The sequence below is a fragment of the Adiantum capillus-veneris genome, chromosome 24, assembly GCF_014529385.1.
Source record: "Adiantum capillus-veneris isolate H3 chromosome 24, ASM1452938v2, whole genome shotgun sequence".
Classification (NCBI taxonomy): domain Eukaryota; kingdom Viridiplantae; phylum Streptophyta; class Polypodiopsida; order Polypodiales; family Pteridaceae; genus Adiantum; species Adiantum capillus-veneris.
The window spans coordinates 66,266,178-66,286,351 of NC_140954.1; positions in this window are offsets into that span (position 1 = coordinate 66,266,178).

Sequence of the window (20,174 nt, forward strand, 5' to 3'; positions counted from 1 at the left end):
ACTGAATAATAAGGGTCTGAATCGACTTGGGCACTTTTGGGACAGTGACAACAAGAGCTGGAAAACCATTGACCTTCTTGTAACCCAATTCCAACTTAATAGCTTGGAGGTTTTGCTAGTCAACAAAGTCATGAAAGAGCTTGACATTGTAGTGGTGCCAATCTGTGATTCGAAGCTGGACTGGAATGCCTGGAAATGGCCCGGAAGCAGTCTCTTATATGGAAACCCCATACTAGAGGCATTTATCATACAATGATGCTAAAGCAGAATTGGTCTACCCTTAACAAGATATGGAAAAAACAATGGCCGGAGGAAAGGTCGGAGCAAGTAATGGAGAACATCTTGGAGCCAAAGGTTTCACAACACATGAAGCTATTTCTATGGAAGGTAATTTGGGGTGCTCTACCAACGGGGGGTGAAGATTCAGGAGAGAGGGATTGGGACAGATCGATGCTTGGGGTGCAGGTTGGCTAGTGAAGATCTGGTCCACCTATTCATGGAATGCCCAGCTATCAAAGGCCTCACAGGAAAAATATGCAAGTGTGTCCAAAGAACATGGATTTTTTTTTCAAGACTGATTTATTCCTTGGAGGTAAGAATTTGGGTAGTCCTGCCCTCCTTATCATCACTTCTTCTTACATAATGTATGGCATACAAGGAACCGTCGTGTGTTTGAAGGAGCTCTTGAGGTGGCAAGCTTCATAGAAATTATACAAGAAAGCAAAGTGCTAATATGGACGCTCAGAAGCAAGCAAAACTTGGATGATTGGACTAGGATTACATGTGCCTTGTTGTCAGCAGATGGAATGCTTAGGAAGGGAAAAAATCTTGGCCATTGGAAATTAGAAGATCTCTGAAGCACATGATAATTGACCTTGTGTTACAATGACAAGGGGGCAGGTCATTAGGGATGGCTCCCCAGATAGCCGATGTAATTATGGTCTCTTGATGATGTCATGGCTCGGCACGAGCATGGCAAGATCTTGTACTTTTTGGGATGATCAATATAATTCACTGACAATTGTGAGTTTTGCAAAAATAAAATAAAATTAGGAGCTTCTACAATGGAGAGTCCAAAGGCAAAAGTCACATGCCACGTCACCCAACCCTCCTCGCAAAATGGGCCGCTACGGAGACCCGAGTTTTGCTTGTGACCATCGCACAGTCAGGGTAGTCATTGTGGGCTTCAACTTACCGTTCTAGCATTGAATTCCCACCCCTTGCTACTATGGACGATGCTTCCTTGGTCCTCCCAAGAATGCACCTATGGACCTCAACCACGAGCACCGACATGCCCGCTACACTTGTGATGCTCCCCACCCTTTTAGAGTGCGTCGATCCTGACATGAAAAAAATTTCACTACTCGTCCATCTTCGTGCCACTGCATGTCCTCATGTCTTGATCGTGGCACTTGCTGCCTCAGCTAGCTGGTCGACTGTGCACCAACCACCTCACCTTTTCATTCACCCAACATCACAACTCAATCGCCTGCCCATGTGACACCCCCAATCAGGTTCCCAAATTCACAAGATTTTTGAATTCTAAAGCTTCCAGACGTGCTCCGTGTAGCATCCTGCCTGCACTGACATGAGCATCTTGCCTTGCACGCGGAGTTCTTTTTGGATTCCTCGCAAATCCCAAGTCTCTCTCTCTCTCTCTCTCTCTCTCGCCCACATGGGTTTCGTTGCTTCTTTCTCTATGGCAGCTCGTCGCTGTGAGCAGCCACATCTTCCTTAATTGGACAGCATGACAGCGCCATTGCAAACAAAGTGCGGTTGTCGCCATCATTGCTCATGCGCAAAGGCGGGCCTTGACCATCACTAGTTGTGCATAGAGCTCGTTGCCTCTGTCTCTTCGCATACCATCTCCCTCTCGGTTATGCTATTTGCTGACAGTACACACACTAAAGCTAATTTTGTGCTTCTCGTGGCACATGAGCATTTGATCAGCGCTGCGCGCTGCACTCATTGTTGATTCATGAGGGCACACACACTTCACCCGCTTTGCTCCTCCTTGTAGTGCAATTGACTCTCTGCACTATCCCATTTCATTGGGGCCCTACCATGTTGTCGGTTCCCTTCTGCAGCCTCATGCATGCATCAAGCAATATTAGCCAACCTACCGTCCCTCACACAGTTCACCTGCAAGACTGCATAGGGAGGCCATCGCGACCACAAGAAGATTTAGAAATTTTATGTCTACATAGCCTTTGATAAGGGTTGTTGCATGAGGTTTTTTGAAGCCGAGCATTAGGGCTCAGGTTACCAAGTATGAGGTGGATTAGGTTGTTGGAGATCCCCATTGTGGCCTCACCATAGGATATGTACAAATGGGTATAGGTGCTTTGATGCCAAGTTGGCAAGAAGTTGAAGGCTTTGTGTACTAAAACGATGCGGGAGAGTACATCTCCACTAAATTCAAGAATTTTAGTAGCAAAAGAGGAATTTAAATACAATTTTATGACAAACTTACCTCCAAAGTTTTGGGGAGAGGTTGTTATGATAGCAGTTTACATCATCCAGCTAATACACCATTGAATTAAAAGATTCAATGGGAGATGTGGACAAGCAAGAACTCCAATTCTGATAGATTACATTTACTTGGGTGTGAGGCATTCTCACATGTGCCTAAAGAGGTTAGAAAGAAATTGGACCTCAAGTCATACAAATGCATATTTATTGGCTATGGTGTAGATGGGAAGATGGGTTATGTCTCTAGCGCACGAAATCTTGGAGATTTCAAGGACTTAGCTTCAAGTCCAGTCACGCAAACAACACAGTCTACTAGCCATGTACCTACCACTAGTAATGATCTAGAGAGAGCTAGTGATGCTCCTAAGAGAGCAGAGTCTAGTAGTTAGGTAGTGAGGAAATCTACATGTGTATCTTGTGCCCCATTGACTACTCCTATATATAGGTAGCGAGGAGATCTGCACGTGTATCTTATGTCCCACTGATTGCTGCAGAGAGCCTACCTTCTACCAAGAGGCTATTGAGATGGAAGATAGTGTGAAGTGGGAGCAGGCAACGCAATATGAGTATAACTCGATTACGGCTAATAAGACTTGGAAATTGACAGAGTTGCCAAAGGGGAAAAAAAGCCTTGGCTTGCAAATGGGTGTATAGGAAGAAGTACACAACAGAAGATCTCGAGTCTAAGTATAAGGCTAGATTGGTTGCTAAGGTTTCAAGCAAAAATAAGGCGTGGACTTTAAAGAGACTTTCTCTCTAGTAGTCAAGATCACTACATTTCATCTTGTGCTTGGACTAGTAGCCACTGAGGCCAATGAGGACATGGAACTTGTCCAGATAGACGTGAAGACATATTTCCTTCACGAGGATCTTGATGGGGATGTCTACGTGAAGCAGTCATCTTGTGCTTGGACTAGTAGCCACTGAGGCCATTACATCTTGTGCTTGAACTAGTAGCCACTAAGGCCACTGAGGACATGGAACTTGTATAGATAGACGTGAAGATAGCTTTCCTTCATGGGGGTCTTGATGGAGATGTCTACATGAAACAACTAGAGGGCTTTGAAGTCAAACCTGAGAAGCTTGCAAGGTTAAGACTGGTGTGTAGATTGTGTAAGGCTTTGCAACAGCCAAAAACAAGGCTCAAGGCAGTGGTACATAACGTTTGACAAGTACATGCAGTCCCAAGGGTATGAAAGGATCCAAGAAGATTACTACTTGTATACCAAGAAGTTGAACGATGGTTTACTTATAACCTTGATACTTTATGTTGATTATATGCTCATTGTTGGGAAGTCTATAGACGAGATTGCCAACTTGAAGAAGTCACTTAGCACACAATTTACTATGAAGGATTTGGGAGATGCAAGTCACTTTCTTGGTATGAGTATCAAGAAGGATAGAGAACATGGAATACTAGAGTTGTCTCATGAAACGTATATCCACAAAGTCTTGCAATGTTTTAATATGCAATGAAAAAAAGTTACATTGAGTACCCAATGCAAGAAATATGAAAAACTTAGCAAGAATGATGCTCCCAAATTTGATGTTGAGAAAGCAGACATGGCCAAGGTGCCATATTCTTCAACAGTCAGCAGTCTTATGTACACCACCATGGTAGCCACGAGACCAAACATTGCTTTTACAGTGGGAGTGGTTAGTAGATTTATGGCAAATCTTGGAAAAAAGAAATGGCAAGAAATGAAGCACATTTTGAGATATTTGAAAGGTGCAATAGACAAGTGCTTACGCTTTGGGAATAAAGATGCATCCATTGTGGGTTACATGGATGCAGCTTATGCAGGTTGTGTGGGTAATTGAAGATCCACATCTAGCTATCTTTACTTATTTTCTAGAGCAATTGTCTCATGGAGATTATGTCTCCAAAATTGTACGTCATCTTCCACCAGAGAGGTAGAGTATGTTGCAATTTTTGATGCTAACAAGGAAGCTATGTAGTTAGCTCACCTAGTGGGAGATCTTGACATTACTTAGACTCCATTGTTGCATTGTGATAGTCATAGGTTGATTGCATTAGCAAAGAAGCCTATGTTTCATTGACAACCCTGCAGATGCTCTCACAAAGAGCCTACCCTCATAGTGGTTGGCACATTGCATGGAGATAACGGATGTAGAGAAAATCCACTTAAATGCTTCATAGTTGTACAAGTTGTCATACATAGGCCACTTGGGCCGTGTTGGCCTTCGAGTGGGAGATCGTTAGGATTCAGGCCAATTGGCCGCGGACACCCATCACATTGATGGTACTAACCTTATCTATTCTTTTGATCATATGAACAGTAAGGAGTAGTGAGGTAATTTAAAAAATCCTCATTTAGTCATCCACCAACACTCTTTGTCTAATCTTCTTCTCCCTCTCACTCGGCACACACCACGCACTCTTCAACATAGATGATTGCATGTAGAAATTTTCCCACTTGGAACACATATTGACCATGCTCCACCAAGCATGACCTTGTTTTCTAGCATCCTCTAACTCTTAAATTTATCATGAACTTGTTTATCTGCATGTCCTGCCAATTGTCACATGCCTCCAAAGTGAACCAACCATTAGTGCAATTGATAGTAGTTGCCCTTTCTCTACATTACTAAAAACAATCAAATCTTCCTAGTTCTACCCATGATGGAGGTACCCTAGAATAAGTGCATTCGTAGCCTACACATAAATCTCATCAAGGATGTCATTGAAGATAATTCTTGGATCCACACTAACTGAAAATGTCCCATAGCTTCTTGGCATACCAATGTAGGACATACCTTACAATAAGTACCCTGCAAGGCCACATGGGGTGTCACAAGTAAGGATGCAGGTTATTTATAAAGGACTATGGACAAAGTTTGAGTAATAAAGGGGAGCTCCCAAAAATGAACATGGCTTCCATGGTCATCTTACTCGCAGGCCCGTGTGTAGCTTCAAGTGTGGCATAGTTGTTGATGATCGTGGTGGTATTGTTGGTTGTCATTGGAAGTAGCACTAACGTAATGGGCCGATGGTGGTGTGGTGCATTGGGGTCCACAATCGGGTGGCCCTTATACAAGGGCTGGCTTACACAATGAATGGGGGCAACTTGGGTTGTCATGGTGCTATGACAAAGGAATTGGGAAGATGAATTGCATGTGGTCGATGCTGACTGTTAGCAACAAGCTAACTTGAATATCATTTTTCGAAGCTTTCATTGTAAAAACATTTATTATTTTGATGAATCGGGAATATTGTAACTTCTACTTTTAGAATAAAGATTGTAATTGATGAGCCGGGGCTACAAGCTTTTAGATTGTATCAAACTGTCTTTAGTTAGAGCTCCCAGATTATTGGTTTTGACCATCGAAAACCTTGGCTAAGATATAAAAGCCAATTTTTGTAAGTTTTTCATAAGTTTTAGATAATAGAAACACAGTGTGAGCTAACGACGCTCACTTCTCTCCTTCTCGTGCTTTCTACTCCCTCCCCGATTGTCACATTGCAGTCACATCTATTGTGTTGCAACTGCAGGTAAGAGCTCTACGCATTGACGTAAGCATTTCATGGTAATCCATAGATTTTGGCGTCATCGATCCATGGCCTAATTTCATCATAAGTAGGAATTTAAGCTTTAAATTCAACAACTAAGTATAGGCGGGGTATTGGGGCATCATTGCTAAGCATTTAGATGCATTCTGGGTCGAAAATGACTAGGTCAAAAACTCATTGCTGCTGTTAATAATCGTAATTTTTGCACTTGACCTAAAGTGAGATTTGAAACCATAAGCATGTGTGTTTAGGTCTTATAAACATAGCCTAGAAGTTTCGTAACGTTTGGATGTCATTTGATGCTGTAACGAATGTGATTTGTTTGCCGATGAGCGATTAGCTTTTGGTGATTTCAGTCATTTAAGTGTAGCCTGACTTAGATGTGAGTTTTTGGTCGTTTTCCAAGAGATTGACGACCTCTTGTAGCCTCTATGCACTAGTCGAGTCAGCTTCGTCCGATGGATTGACAATTATATTCGTGGTTCTCGCTACGTCTGTAATAAGATAGGAGTGAGGTTAGACACCCGTCCCACATTTGGCACCACTGTCGGGGATCGAAGATACCAAACTAGGAAAAAACACGAGCGTCTTGTGAAGTTATCTTTTAAATTCCTCTAGGATCTCCTATAGTCAAAACTTTCTTTTTAAAACTACATAGCTTAAGATTGTCGTCTTTTGCTGTGTAGAGGTAGCTTGGAAGTAGGTTGTACTTGCTAAGTACCTTTAGGATTGCAGGATTGTAGAATTACATTAGGATTTTGAGAATGATTGATGGACGAGACAAGTCTTGAGATCAAGGCTCAGAAAACCATAAAAAACCAGAATACGAGTGTTTGTGGACACTATCCACAACCCCATTGTGGTAGAACCTAAGAGTAGGGTAAGTAGAATCCTAGGTGGGATTTCAGAACATTGCTCGCTCCAAAAGAATCAATTCTGAGTTGTTTATGTGAAGTTGCAGAATTTCAGGTTTGCGGCTGGAAATAGCACCAGAAGACTGTCTACCACTCAACCCGATTGGAGTGTATGCTTTAAAAGTTGTATGAGCCAGTGAGAAAGCTCAAGGACGCATTGAGGTAAAAATTTCAAGAGTTTGCAAAAAATCAGATTATTTACTTTTTGACATTTTAGGCCAAATTAAGTTTTGACTTGACTCAGAGGCTTAAAATAGCTCATGAAAAGACTGTCCAGTGAAAAAGTTCAAAAAAGTGATCATTTTAGGCCTAAAGTAAATAATCGTGATTATTTACTTTCATCTCAAAAGTGACCAAGGTTGATATCAGAGACTCTATGCATGTGTACAAACAACTTTTGTAAAGGCCCATAGAATTTGGATCACCAAACTGACCAAAAACTGGGTAAAAACTAAATTCTGTACCGACTTCCGAGAACTTGAGTGTAAATTGGGAAACTTTTGTTCAAACCAAGTGAAACTTGATTTATAGGCTTATATTGATGTGATAAACAAGGGTACATGCTTATTTGACCAAAAAGATGCAAAAATTTGCTAGAAGTAAATAATCGTGATTATTTACTTTTGTCCCATTTTTCAACTTTTTTAACCAAGCCAGCATACCACTAGCTTTATCATGTTATAATAAGCCCACAAATCAAATTTGGTAAGATTTGGTTCATTGGATTGAAAATTGTGACCAAATTGCCAAGTAAGTCTGCAGACACAAAACTGTTGACCATTTGAACAGAAATTATCCAAACTTGATGAAACTTGGCTAGGAAGCTTGAGTTAAGCTGCTTAACAGATCTGTGTCAAGATTGTGACAAAAACTTGCTAGAAAATAGCATAAGTAAATAATCATGATTATTTATATCTGCTATAAAATTGTATATTTTTGCACATTTGAGTATACCACGAGGTCAAGCATATCAAGTAGACCACAAAAATCAATTTTGGTGAAATTTGGATCACAAAAGTGAGACTTAAGCCAGATTCTTAAAAACTGAATCTGTGGACACGAAACAGTTGATAACTTGAACAATTTTGGTTCAAACTTAGTGAAACTTGTCCAGATACCTTAACAAGTTGCATACTTGACAAATCAAGCCAGAATGTGCAAAAAATTGAGAAAAGTAAATAATCTCGATTATTTACTACTGATACACAGAGACAAACTTTTTGACTTTTGAACTTTACAATGTTAGACCAACATAATACAAGGCCACCAAGCAATTTTGGGTTCAATCAGATCCAAATTGGTACATGTTTACTCAGTTTGCAGGTTAGAGATTAGTCCTTTGGCTTTTTGCAAAAGTAGAATCTGAAAGTCTCAACTCTTGACTCACTTAGCTCAAATTGGAGTGATACATATAGACCAGTCACAATAGTTAGCAAAAATTGTACAGTCTTTATGAAAGAATAGCTAACTTGATTAAAAATGATACAGGAATCAGGTTGCAGACAAGGAATTGAAAGCTTGATAGAAGTTGCAAACAAGTCAATCCGACTGTAAGTACTCTATCCAAGGCTTCACAAGTCTATATGAACCTTAGATCTAGTCGTATACTAGCAAATCAAGGCATATTTAGAGAGACCGCTAGTAGAGTATCCACCGAAGAGAGTGTGAACCAAGGACAAGGAGATTACTGGGACACTATCTTTGAAGAAGTCTCAGACACTTTTTTAGAATCAACATCTGAAATGTCTTTCTATTCAACTCGTTCAGAAAACCGGAACGACAGTGCGATATAAGCACATACTCTCTTTTTATAAGATTAATCGCCTAGATCCTAATGAAGAGTATGCCATTCGCATTGATGACCATGACATAGAGTTTGAAGAGGAAATCAGGGCAAACAAACAAGGAAAATATACATGGATAAAAACGAAACTCAATGTTTACAAGTTAAAAACTTTGACGTGATCGAGTTAGAGGTAAATACCATAATTCTAGATATGGCAGCAAAAGAAGGACCACCAACTTTAGAATTTGAGGGATACGATCAAGCTCATTTGAAGCCTTTGAAACGGCTTAGTATGGATAATCCTAGGATCGGAGTCTATTGTTGGGAGGATAGAAATGTCAAAGATCTTCTATGGACTTCTCATGCCAAATCAGGATAATTAACACCCATGAAGATAATTTATATCTTCAAAATCAAAGACAAGGGATCAGCAGATCTACCAACCTACCTATTTAGAGATTGTTATAACAATAAATTTGTTATGTTGACTCCTGAGGAGGTGGAGCAAACCAAATACTAAGGGTACTCCATGAGGGATTTGATATTGGGCCAAGGACCAGAAACTATTCCAAGAGATGAACTTTGCGAGATCTTTTGAGAGCAATGTTAAGAAACCAAAAACTACCTCATTACGAAGAAAACCAAGTGACACTAAAGCTAGTCCAGGGCTACATGAGTCACTATTTGCAACTGATTGGTTTGAAGGACTTGGAACAGGACCACAAATGCCAGGAGACCGGAAGTTGAACCAAATAGCGTGTCCGACCAACTGATTGGTTTGAAGGACTTGGAACAGGACCACAACTGCCAGGAGACCGGGAGTTGAACCAAATAGACGTGACAGACCAACTAATTTTTAAAAATGGGTCAAAAAATACAGTGGATGTAGGGATCCATATGACTAGTTAGCAAGTGCTAAGAGCAGAACGCATATTTGATTCCCATACTCAATTCGAGGGATTTGGAATGACATTAGAAGGAAAAGCGCTGACATGGTTCCAAAACATTCCATTAAGGTCAATCATGGACTTAAATACATTAGCTCAAGGATTTGTAGCTGTATGTTTCAAAACGGGAATCAAACACAAGACGGTAGCTCAAATCTATAGCTTCAAATAGAAACAAGGTGAATTTATTAGGGATTGTGCAATTAGAATGAAGCAATACATTGCAAGATGCCCAGAGCTAGAGATACCTGTAGAAGAAAGACTAGGATCATTGTTTCTAGAGGGACTGCTAAACAAAGCCTATTAGGCAAAATTTGGACTCACAAAGGGGCCCTTTAAGGAGTTTGACTTTACCTCTCTCTACCAAAATGGGCGCATGGATAAATTTTTGCAAACAAACTCCAAAGTTGGCGGAGGTTTGACAGTTAGAATAACCTCTTCAAGCTCTATCTACTGATATATAGCACACCATGAGATTCCTCATATTTTAGAAGATTCTTTTTTTGATTCACCTGTGATGTGACAACTCTGTCGGAATCTAAGTGAATAAAAAAAAGAATCTTCTAAAATATGAGGAATCTCATGGCGTGCTATATATCAGTAGATAGAGCTTGAAGAGGACATTTTAACTGTCAAACCTCCGCCAGCTTTGGAGTTTGTTTGCAAAAATTTATCCATGCGTCCGTTTTGGTAGAGAGAGGTAAAGTCAAACTCCTTAAAGGGTCCCTTTGTGAGTCCAAATTTTGCCTAATTTGAACTTCATGCTATACTGTATAGTAAGAAACATATGACCCTAGAAGAGTGTGTGTCAGATGCTATTAACTTAGGAGACAATTGTGATATTTTCAATGAAGAAGATGTCCCTAAGGATAACCAAAGCAAGAAAATAGCGTCCACCAAACCGGCACAAGTGGGAACTGCCCTGCTGCAGCACCGCTCACAGCCATAGAAGACATGCTCAAAAAGATGAATGACATGAATAACATGCAAAAAGCACCTATGAGGGGACCAGGACAAGGGATACCTCAACAGGGACAACCAATTAGGCCGCAGAAATGGTGTGCAATCGAGGGTAAATGGACCAACCATGATACTAATGAGTGCTATTACTGACTAAAGTATGATGGGAATGTTCAATACGTGCCTATGAGGCCACAAGGACGACCCATGTACAGATATCACCCTAATATGGCCCCAGCTCAAAGACCACCGATGGGTATGGAAAGACATGAACTTGTGTTGGGTCAACAACCTCCATATCCTGGACATAATGCAGTGCCTGTAAAGTACATGCACTCAGAGGGAGTCATAGATGAACAAGCACTAGTACTTGTTACACCCTATGCTGAGCCTAGTCCATCTACAGTAATGGCAGAAGGAGATTGGTATATCACATCCACCTCCAATGGAAGAACCTGTGACTTATACTACACCAGAGCTTGCACTGATGTACTATGTAGCTAATCAAGGTGTTAGACCTCCAATGGTAAGACCCATGATTAAGCCGAGAACTGGAAACTATCATAACTGTGGTGCAGATGATCGTTGGAAAAATGAATGTCTAGAGCTTGATAAGAACCTAAAGCCACTTGAAGCTTATTACATACAATGTTGTCAAAAGGGAGGACACTTACCTGAAGATTTTCCAAAAAATCCTTTAAACAAGGGTAAAACAGTAGTGAACGTAGTCCAAGTGATACGTAGTAGCTCATTCGAGAGTAAACCGATTGTTTCAATCAAGGTAATCACCAGAGCCTAGGCTAAGAAAAAAAAACATAACTCCTTTGATGAGTCGGATAATACTAAAATTTCCTCACAAAAGACCAAAAGAAGCAGAAGCAAAAGGTATGAGATGAAAAAACAAAAACAAAGGGCTGAAATCGAGGAGAAAGCAAAGAAACTATTTAAAAAAAAAGTGAAAGAAACTAGAAGTGAAATCAAGGAAACCATCGTAAAATTTGGAGGATGGATTTTGGTAGACAAAATTTTTGAGCCAATTAATGCAGCCTTGGAAGCTTACCAAGCGGGACTTAAAGCATGCCAAAACATGAAAAACAAATGGAAAAACTATCCCTCTCTAGATATGGAAGCAGCTAAGCTTGAAGCTTATCAAAATTTAGTAAGAATTACTCAAGAGATGCTGGAAAAACAAAAACCCAAGCTCGAAAGTATAGAAAAACCTATGGAGCTTGTGGTAGGAACCAGTAAAGAGAAATCCAAAGTGGTGGTAGAACCCCACCTTGAAACAAAAGAGCCAGAACGTATAGTGCCCGACAACCAAGATGCCTTCGATAGAATTCCATTCATAGAAGAAGACTGGTCGGGACACTTAAAGGAAAAAGTTAATGAGATTAATGGTGGGAGACTAACTCTGAAGTCAGCTCCTATAGAGGAAGTTGGTTAGACAATCTACCTCCTGATATGGACATGGATGTAAGATCCTTGTATGGGGATTGCAGATCTGAAGCTTCAAGAATGTCTAAACCATTGACTTTGAAAACATTACCCTCTTACTTGGGAGATAACGAAGATGAATCCATAGTGTGTAAAACCACTCAGATAAAAAGAGTGAAATAGACCCTAGAAGTAGACAACATCCATTCAATCATGTCTACACCCATTCAATGCACTCTTACTATTAGACCATATCTATGGAATGATCTATAGAAAACTCTAGAGAAGGTGGAGATAACAAGGCTAATCACAAAAAATTTGGGAAAATTGAAACACGAATTGGATAACAAAGAGATTAGATCTATTCCAATGAACAAAGTCGGAGAATACTACGAAGGGGAAGAAGGAAACACAACCCTTCCAGTGAGATATAATGATATAGAAACCATGGCAATATTGGATAGTGGGGTAGGCATAACCATAGCCATGAAAGCAGTATGGAAATCATGGGGGAAACCAACCATTAACAAACTTGAATATAATTGCAATTGGCTGATGGACACATCGAAAGACCCTTAGGAGTGCTCAAAAAAGTGATAGTCAATTCTTGTGGGATTGATAATCAACATACTTTTGCAATAGTGGAATTTGCAAAGAAACTCAATTATGAAATCATCTTGGGAAGACCTTTCATGCAACAAGTACAACTTATCCAGGATTGGGGAAACAATTGTCTATACTTGAAGCAAGTGGGATCAATAACAAGGGTTAATCTAAAAGATCACACTTACAGAGATGTCATGAAAACACCCATTTAAGAATTTGACTCAGTCTCTTCGGCTGAAACTAAGCTTACATCTTGGTTGAGCCAAGACACACAAAAGATCTCAACCCTTCACATTGAAGACAAATTTCAAGAATCCAAGGACTTGATGAAGGCTCAACAAGTCTTTTTAGACCTCTACTATGATGCAACAGATGAGTTAGAAGAACATTCAGCTACTTCAGATGATTCGGGGTCGAAAAAAGAACATGTGAGAGCTAAACTACTCATGAAAGGAGGGGAGGAAAAGTGTTTTGACTTTCCAAACCAGAAACCGAGAACACAGAAGTGGTATAGAAGAAAAAGAGACACGAAAAACTTGAAAGCTAAACCTATGCCATCAGTCTCCAGTTGAACACAGTTTCTGATGCAGATAGATGCACACGACTGTGTCAAAGACAAAATTGCTGGTAGATATCCTTTAAGTGAAAAGAAAGAAATATCAAAAACATCGAGAAAATTGAGAAAGAAAACTCAAGAAAAACCTATATACCAGGACGAGAATTCAACCATGATACGAGTTGAGTGGAGAAAGAAATATCAAGAGTTGAAAAAAGCTCTAAAGGAGATATATACAACCGAAATGGAAACCACTGAGGAGGATGGTAAGGATGTAATGAGTGTCATCCCACTACAAGAAATATACTCTCCAAGTCCAAAAAATAATAGGCGAACAACCTGTCAGGGAAGTACAAAAATAGGGCGAGTCGTACGAAGGACCCGAAAACGCAAAAAAGATAGATCTGGTCGAACTAGGAGAAGAGCCTAGACCTGCCTACATTGCAAATGACCTGACGGAAGAAGAAGAAGATATTTTGTTGAGCTTGCTGAAAGAATACATAGATATCTTTGCTTGGTCTTATAAGGATCTCAAGGGTGTCGATCTAGAAATCTGTCAACATACAATACCGATGAGAGATGATGCGAAACCAAGTAGACAAAGGCCATACACATATAATGAAACATTTGCGAGGAAGATCAAAGAAGAGATTGAAAGCTAAAGGAAGCCAAATTCATTTATGAAATTGAACACACAGATTGGGTGTCTCCAATTGTCGTAGTACCCAAGAAAAATGAAAAATTAAGAGTGTGTGTCAATCTCAAGAAAGTGAATGCAGCTACCATTAGAGACAACTTTCCTCTTCCAATCACTGAGCATGTTTTAGAACGAGTTGCAGAAAAAGAAGCTTACAACTTTTTAAATGGCTTTTCAGAATACAATCAACTTTTGGTTGACCCCAAAGATTAGTATAAAACTACCTTTGCAACTGAATGGGGTATTTTTGCCTATCACGTTATGCCTTTTGGGTTAACTAATGCTCCTACCACCTTTCAAAGATTGATGAGCCATGCTTTTAAAGAATATCTTCTAAATTTCTTGGAAGTATATATGGATGATTTATGTGTATTGATCATTTTGAACACCTCGAAAAGGTATTCGAAAAATGTAGACTTTATAGGATTTGCCTAAATCCTAAAAAGTGCACATTTATGGATAGATAAGGAAAAATTCTTGGACATATAATGTCTAAAAATGACATGGCTACCGATATGGATTTATTGCTGATTTGCCTAGACCGACAACAGTCAATGGGGTTCAAGCATTCGTGGGACATTGTGAATATTACAGACGGTTCATTTACATGTACGCTATAATTGAAAAACCCATGTATAGGTTGATCACACTCTTTGAATGGACTGATGAGTGTGAAGAATCCTTCATGAAGCTTAAGAAATCTCTCACTTCATCTCTAATATTGAAAGCACCAGATTGGAATAAGAATTTCCACATACATGTAGATGCTTCCAATTCTGCCATCGGGTGTATACTAGCTCAACCAGAAGACGGAAAATTTGATTTTCCTCTTTTTTATGCTAGCCGACAGTTGAATATGGCAGAGAAAAACTATACCATCACCGAGAGGGAAGGACTAGGAATGATCGATGCCGTGAAAAAGTATAGACATTATCTATTAGCTAACAAATTTGTGTTCTTTGTGGACCACCAAGCTTTATTGTACTTGGTCAACAAGCCATGCAACACAAGAAGAATAGTGAGATGGTTCATCATTCTTCTAGAATTTTATTTCACTGTAGTTGTGAAAAAGGGCACCACTCATCAAAGAGCAAATTATTTGTCAATGATTGTTTTAGGGGAACCACCTAAGGGAGTAGACAATGATCTACCAGATGCATATCTGTTCTCAGTGGAAATGATACCTCGATGGTCAGAAAACATGGTATCATTGATGCTCAAGTGGATTTGCAATTACCACTTCCTATTACAATCGGATTAATTGAGCAATCGGCTATGTATCAGTTACTAGTTGGAAGGTTGTACAAAAGAAATCGAGATATAATATTGATTTTATGCATCAACCTTGAGGAGAAAAACCAATACCTAAGTCAAGCACATATTACCATAGTAGGACTTTACTTTGTGAAGAGCAAAGTATGCAAAGGATCTTGAGACTTGGAGTATTTTGGCCAACTATGAAGAGGGATGTTCACTCTTTTGTGAAAAATTGTCCTCAATGTAAAAAACAAACACCCATACCTCATGTGACATTGTCCAAATACAACTTGTTTCTAAGTGGAGTAACTATCTAGTTACGTACTTATCACGCCAAACATTTCCTGAGGATATGAATAAACACCGTCAAAGAGCAATTAAAATGGAAGCAAGAGACTATGCTCTTATTGGTAACCAATTGTATCGGAGAGGTAAGGATCAACACTTACGTCTTTGTGTAAATGAAAACGAATATATTCCTATTATAGAACAAGCACATGTTGGACTAGCTGGAGGTCACTTTCTAGTGAGACCACCACAAGAGCAATCGTAATGAGAGTCATATGGTGGCCAACACTTTTTGCAGATGCCAAAGAATATGTTTGAAGGTGTGATGCATGTCAACGAGCAAAAATACCAACTCGTGTAGATAGCATGCCCTTAAGACCAATGATGGGGGCTAGAGCTTTTGCAAAATGGGGTATAGACTTTGTTGGGCCAATACAACCACCTGCTTATAGAACCTAAGCTCAATATATCATTGTAGCTACGGACTATTTGACCAAGTGGACCAAGGCTAAAGCAGCTCAAAAGAATGATGCTAGAACCACAACCGCATCCTTATATGAGTATGTGTTCACAAGATATGGATTGCCAATAGAAATGGTCAGTGAGACAGGGTAACTCATTTCCTCAACGAGATAATAGAGTATCTGCTTCATGAGTTTATGGTCATACATAACAAATCAGCTCCCTATCACCCACAAGCAAATGGACAAGCTGAGCATACGAATAAAATTCTTAGCTCAGTATTGACTAAAGTGGTTAGTTTAGGACGGACAGATTGGGAAATGAATCTCCATGCCACTCTATGGGCTTATCGAGTTTCATTCAAGACAACTTTAAATGCTACACCTTTTAACCTTGTTTATGGTATTGATGCCATTTTGCTGATAGAATTTCTATTGCCGACACTAAGGGTAGCTAAGGATCTTGAGTGGACTGAACATGAATTGTCAAAGAGACTTGAAGATTTAGAAAAGCTTGATGAGAAAAGGCTAACTGATGTAGCTCACATCTATGCACAAAAGCGGAAACAAAAACAGTTTTTTGATTCCCATCTAGTTACAAAAGTCTTCAGAAAAGGGGACTTAGTTTTAGTCTATTCCCTTAAGCAACACATTCCCAAGTTTAAGAAAAATGGAAACAGACCGTTTATAATTGAAGTTGTATCTCCAAGTGGAGCAGTTAAGTTTTCCACCCTATGAACCAATGGCTAATTGGATTAGTGAATGTCGTTTAAAGAAGTACAATTTGCCACTAACCAATGAATTGCTAGAAAGGATGCATGCAGCAAAACAAAGAAAGATAACACAACAACAGGTTATTGATGAAGCCCAAGAGGAAGCTTGGCTTCGAGTACTCAAAAGGAAAGCTGCTCTCAGAAATCAACAAATACCTAGTCCCATCAGCACTCTGGAACTAGATGACTGTAGGGAATTACTGAAAGATGCAGTGTCAACGAATGATGAATGGTTAGGTGGAATGAACCTTCGCAATCAAAGTACAGCTGCACAATCATAGCACAAATGCATTGGTTGATACAGGAGCTCCAGTAAATGCAGTCAGTTATTCCACGTATAAGAAAGCAACAAGTCAATCTTTAACAACAGGAATATCAACTATTAAAGGATGCAATAAGAACCCAACACTGACATTGGGAGTAGTCAACTTAAACGTGATAGTACATGGATGTTCATGCCCTCATCAATTTTTATGCTTACCAGATGAACACATGAATAAAACAATGATTCTTGGAATCTCATGGATGCGGACTTACAAGGCAGTACCAGATTGGGGTACTAACCAGCTCAAGCTATCACCTAAAGGCAGACAACTCATTGTTCCAATTGCACCAAGCAAAGAGGAATGGAAAGGAGGTTACCATCAGAACAAACCACAAAGCAATCAATCTTTTCTATCATATAGACAAGAAAATTCTACAAGTAGCATGCAAGGATTCAGGCAAATTTGGTACCAAAAGCACAGCTTAAGGACAAGCCGATTCAAATTTGGGTGCCCAAAACATCATCTATTGTACCAAAGATGGTTCCAAGTTCAAAACACAAAGGGGAGAATCTTCGAGCAGGGAACCTAAAACAAAATGGATTTGGAAGAAAAAGGAGCACTTATCTTCTCCGCAAACTACAAAACCAATAAAGCAATGGAGAGTTAAGTCTCAAAAGACTCAACCACAACATTCTAACCAAGACAAACCAAGATACCAGTGGCGGGTAAAAGCTCGACAACAACCAATATTGGTACCGACAACTCAAGAAATTAGTGTGCCAAAGCATCCTGATGGCACAATCAAGCAAAGAGCACACAAGCTACAAGATTTTCTCTTTGGAAGACAACAAAAAGAAACCTCAACATCATAAACCCTTGAGTTAATTACTCAAGACCCAACTCTTGCACATCATAATGGTTTTAACCGCATTGATATTCAAAGCATGGTCAAAGCATGGTAGAGCCAACCAAGGCCATACATAGACACGAATGTTCAACCCATGCACACAGTCATCCCAAAGTACACTATCTAAGAGGAGTGGAAGGGAACTAAGTAATTAAGGGAAATGTTTCAAGAAGGGGGAATAAGCTTGATGTTAACGTGTGATTTTTTGCAAAATTACCTAATAATGCCCTTACAAATCATCAATAGGGGAAATTAACTGATAACATCTCCCAAATGAGTGTAAATAGTGTATATATTATGTGAAAATCATAAAAAAGTGAATTTTTTGGGTTATTTTTCATCAATTTTCTTGATATTGGGACTTAAAAATGGAGAAATCCACCAAAAAACAATAAAGTTGTGTTTTTCAATGACCTCCTAATTACTGGATTTTCACTTTGCTTTTTTAGTGCATTTTGTTATTTTCTTTGATTTTTTCAATAAACAAGTCAAAAATTAATATAAATAGCAAATGAGCTCAGATGGAAAAACTGAAGATATGTTGATAATCAGAAGGACAAGGTGGACAGGCACAAAAAAATTCATTCAAATCGGTAGATGGAAGCGGGAAGTCTAAATTAGGCGGCAAAGACCTACTTTCTCAATTATTCTTGCAGAATAAGCTACAGGAGACCGATTGAGAATTCTTTTGAGTCTAACATAGATTTTCATAGCCTAGTAGGACTAATAGGGGAATTTGGAGAAAAATAGTTTGGGAAGTCCGAGTATAGATCCAAGGTTGCCCAAAAATCACCTCATTTCCACTAGTTGCCCTTGGAGAAGAGAGCTCTTGACCTTCTTCGCACACGATTTTTGGAGTCCTCACCTCGCTCGTTTACAGTGCCATCTCACATAAGACACGAGGGGTAAGCTCTATGCTTATCAATGATCACTTCCATATGGCCGGTAGCTACTCTAAGCCCAATGAAAAAACCCTAGAAACCGAGTAGTGCACGATAGCGGCGTGTCAGCTCAACCAAATCGGACGAGACTTGAACTGTAGCATGCCCTTATATAATAGAAAATTTTTATATCACTAGATGACCATTTGGTAGGGGCCAAGTAGAAAAGCTAGGTTTTTGCCAAATGCCAGAATTGGATTGTGACTCCACAGACAGCTTATGGACTGGGTCTATACACAATGTACATGGATGGTTTCATGAAAATAGTCAAGGCAAGCTCTCAAAAAGCTAAAAACAACACGAAGGCTACAAAGCGTTGAATTTGACATATGAAGGCAAACTGACTTCAAATGGGCCAAAACTGGATGGGTAGCTTTAGGACTATGTAGCGGACAAGTCTATAGCCTCAAAAGTGACTAACCAACTCCATAGGCCATGTAGTCACAAAAATTGATGAATTCACAGTCGACAAAGTATGAAGTGATGCTGACACGACAAAACTTTACCAAATTCAATTTAGGACTTGTTTTAGGTGCATTGAATATGTTTATGTCAAAAAATTGTCAAGTTTAGCAAAAACGTTGATTGCAATAATACTTTTGTAAATTTTTGGCTTGAAAATGGTACCCTCACCTCACCTATCACTTGTACACACCTATTACATGCCACATTTCAAGTATGAGCCAAAATGATCAAGGAAAACTTGGAAAATTATCAAAAAACGAAAAGAAGTCTTTCCAAACCAATTTCTGAGTTATCTGTCACATTTTTTGATCCAAATCACCCTATTTCTCATACACATGGTCTACATCAAGCCTATAACCAAGTTGCACCAAGATTTGTACATTTTGATGAAAAAGTTAATAATCGCGATTATTTACTTTCTTACCAAAATGAGGGAAGAATGCAACTTTGACCTTATGGGACCAAAGCACATGGTGTCCCAAGCCCGCTGACTAAATTTGAGCTAATTTGGATCTCAAAATCTCAAAATCCCTTTATATCTACTCTTGTAGAGACGAAAAGCCTAAATATGGCACCATTTCCACCCTGTGCACTCAATTGAGCCCACACTTCACTCAGAGCACTTGAATGCTATATATTTCAAGCCTATGATGTCAAAAAGGCAAAAAGTTGGAAAAAAATTCATAGCTGTAAGTAATCGCAATTATTTACTTTTGTTGCAAATTTTTGCTTGAACTTTAGGATTTTGCTCTTTACATGTTTTTATGCATCTATGCATGTTCCAAAATTGATTTGAAGCAAATTGGACTCGATTTGTCAGCAAATCAGACTCAAGGGTATTTCAAAGCATAATCTGTAATTTTTTTAAACTTTGGCACTAACTTTCTCTAACAGGAGCAATGCAAGATGTGG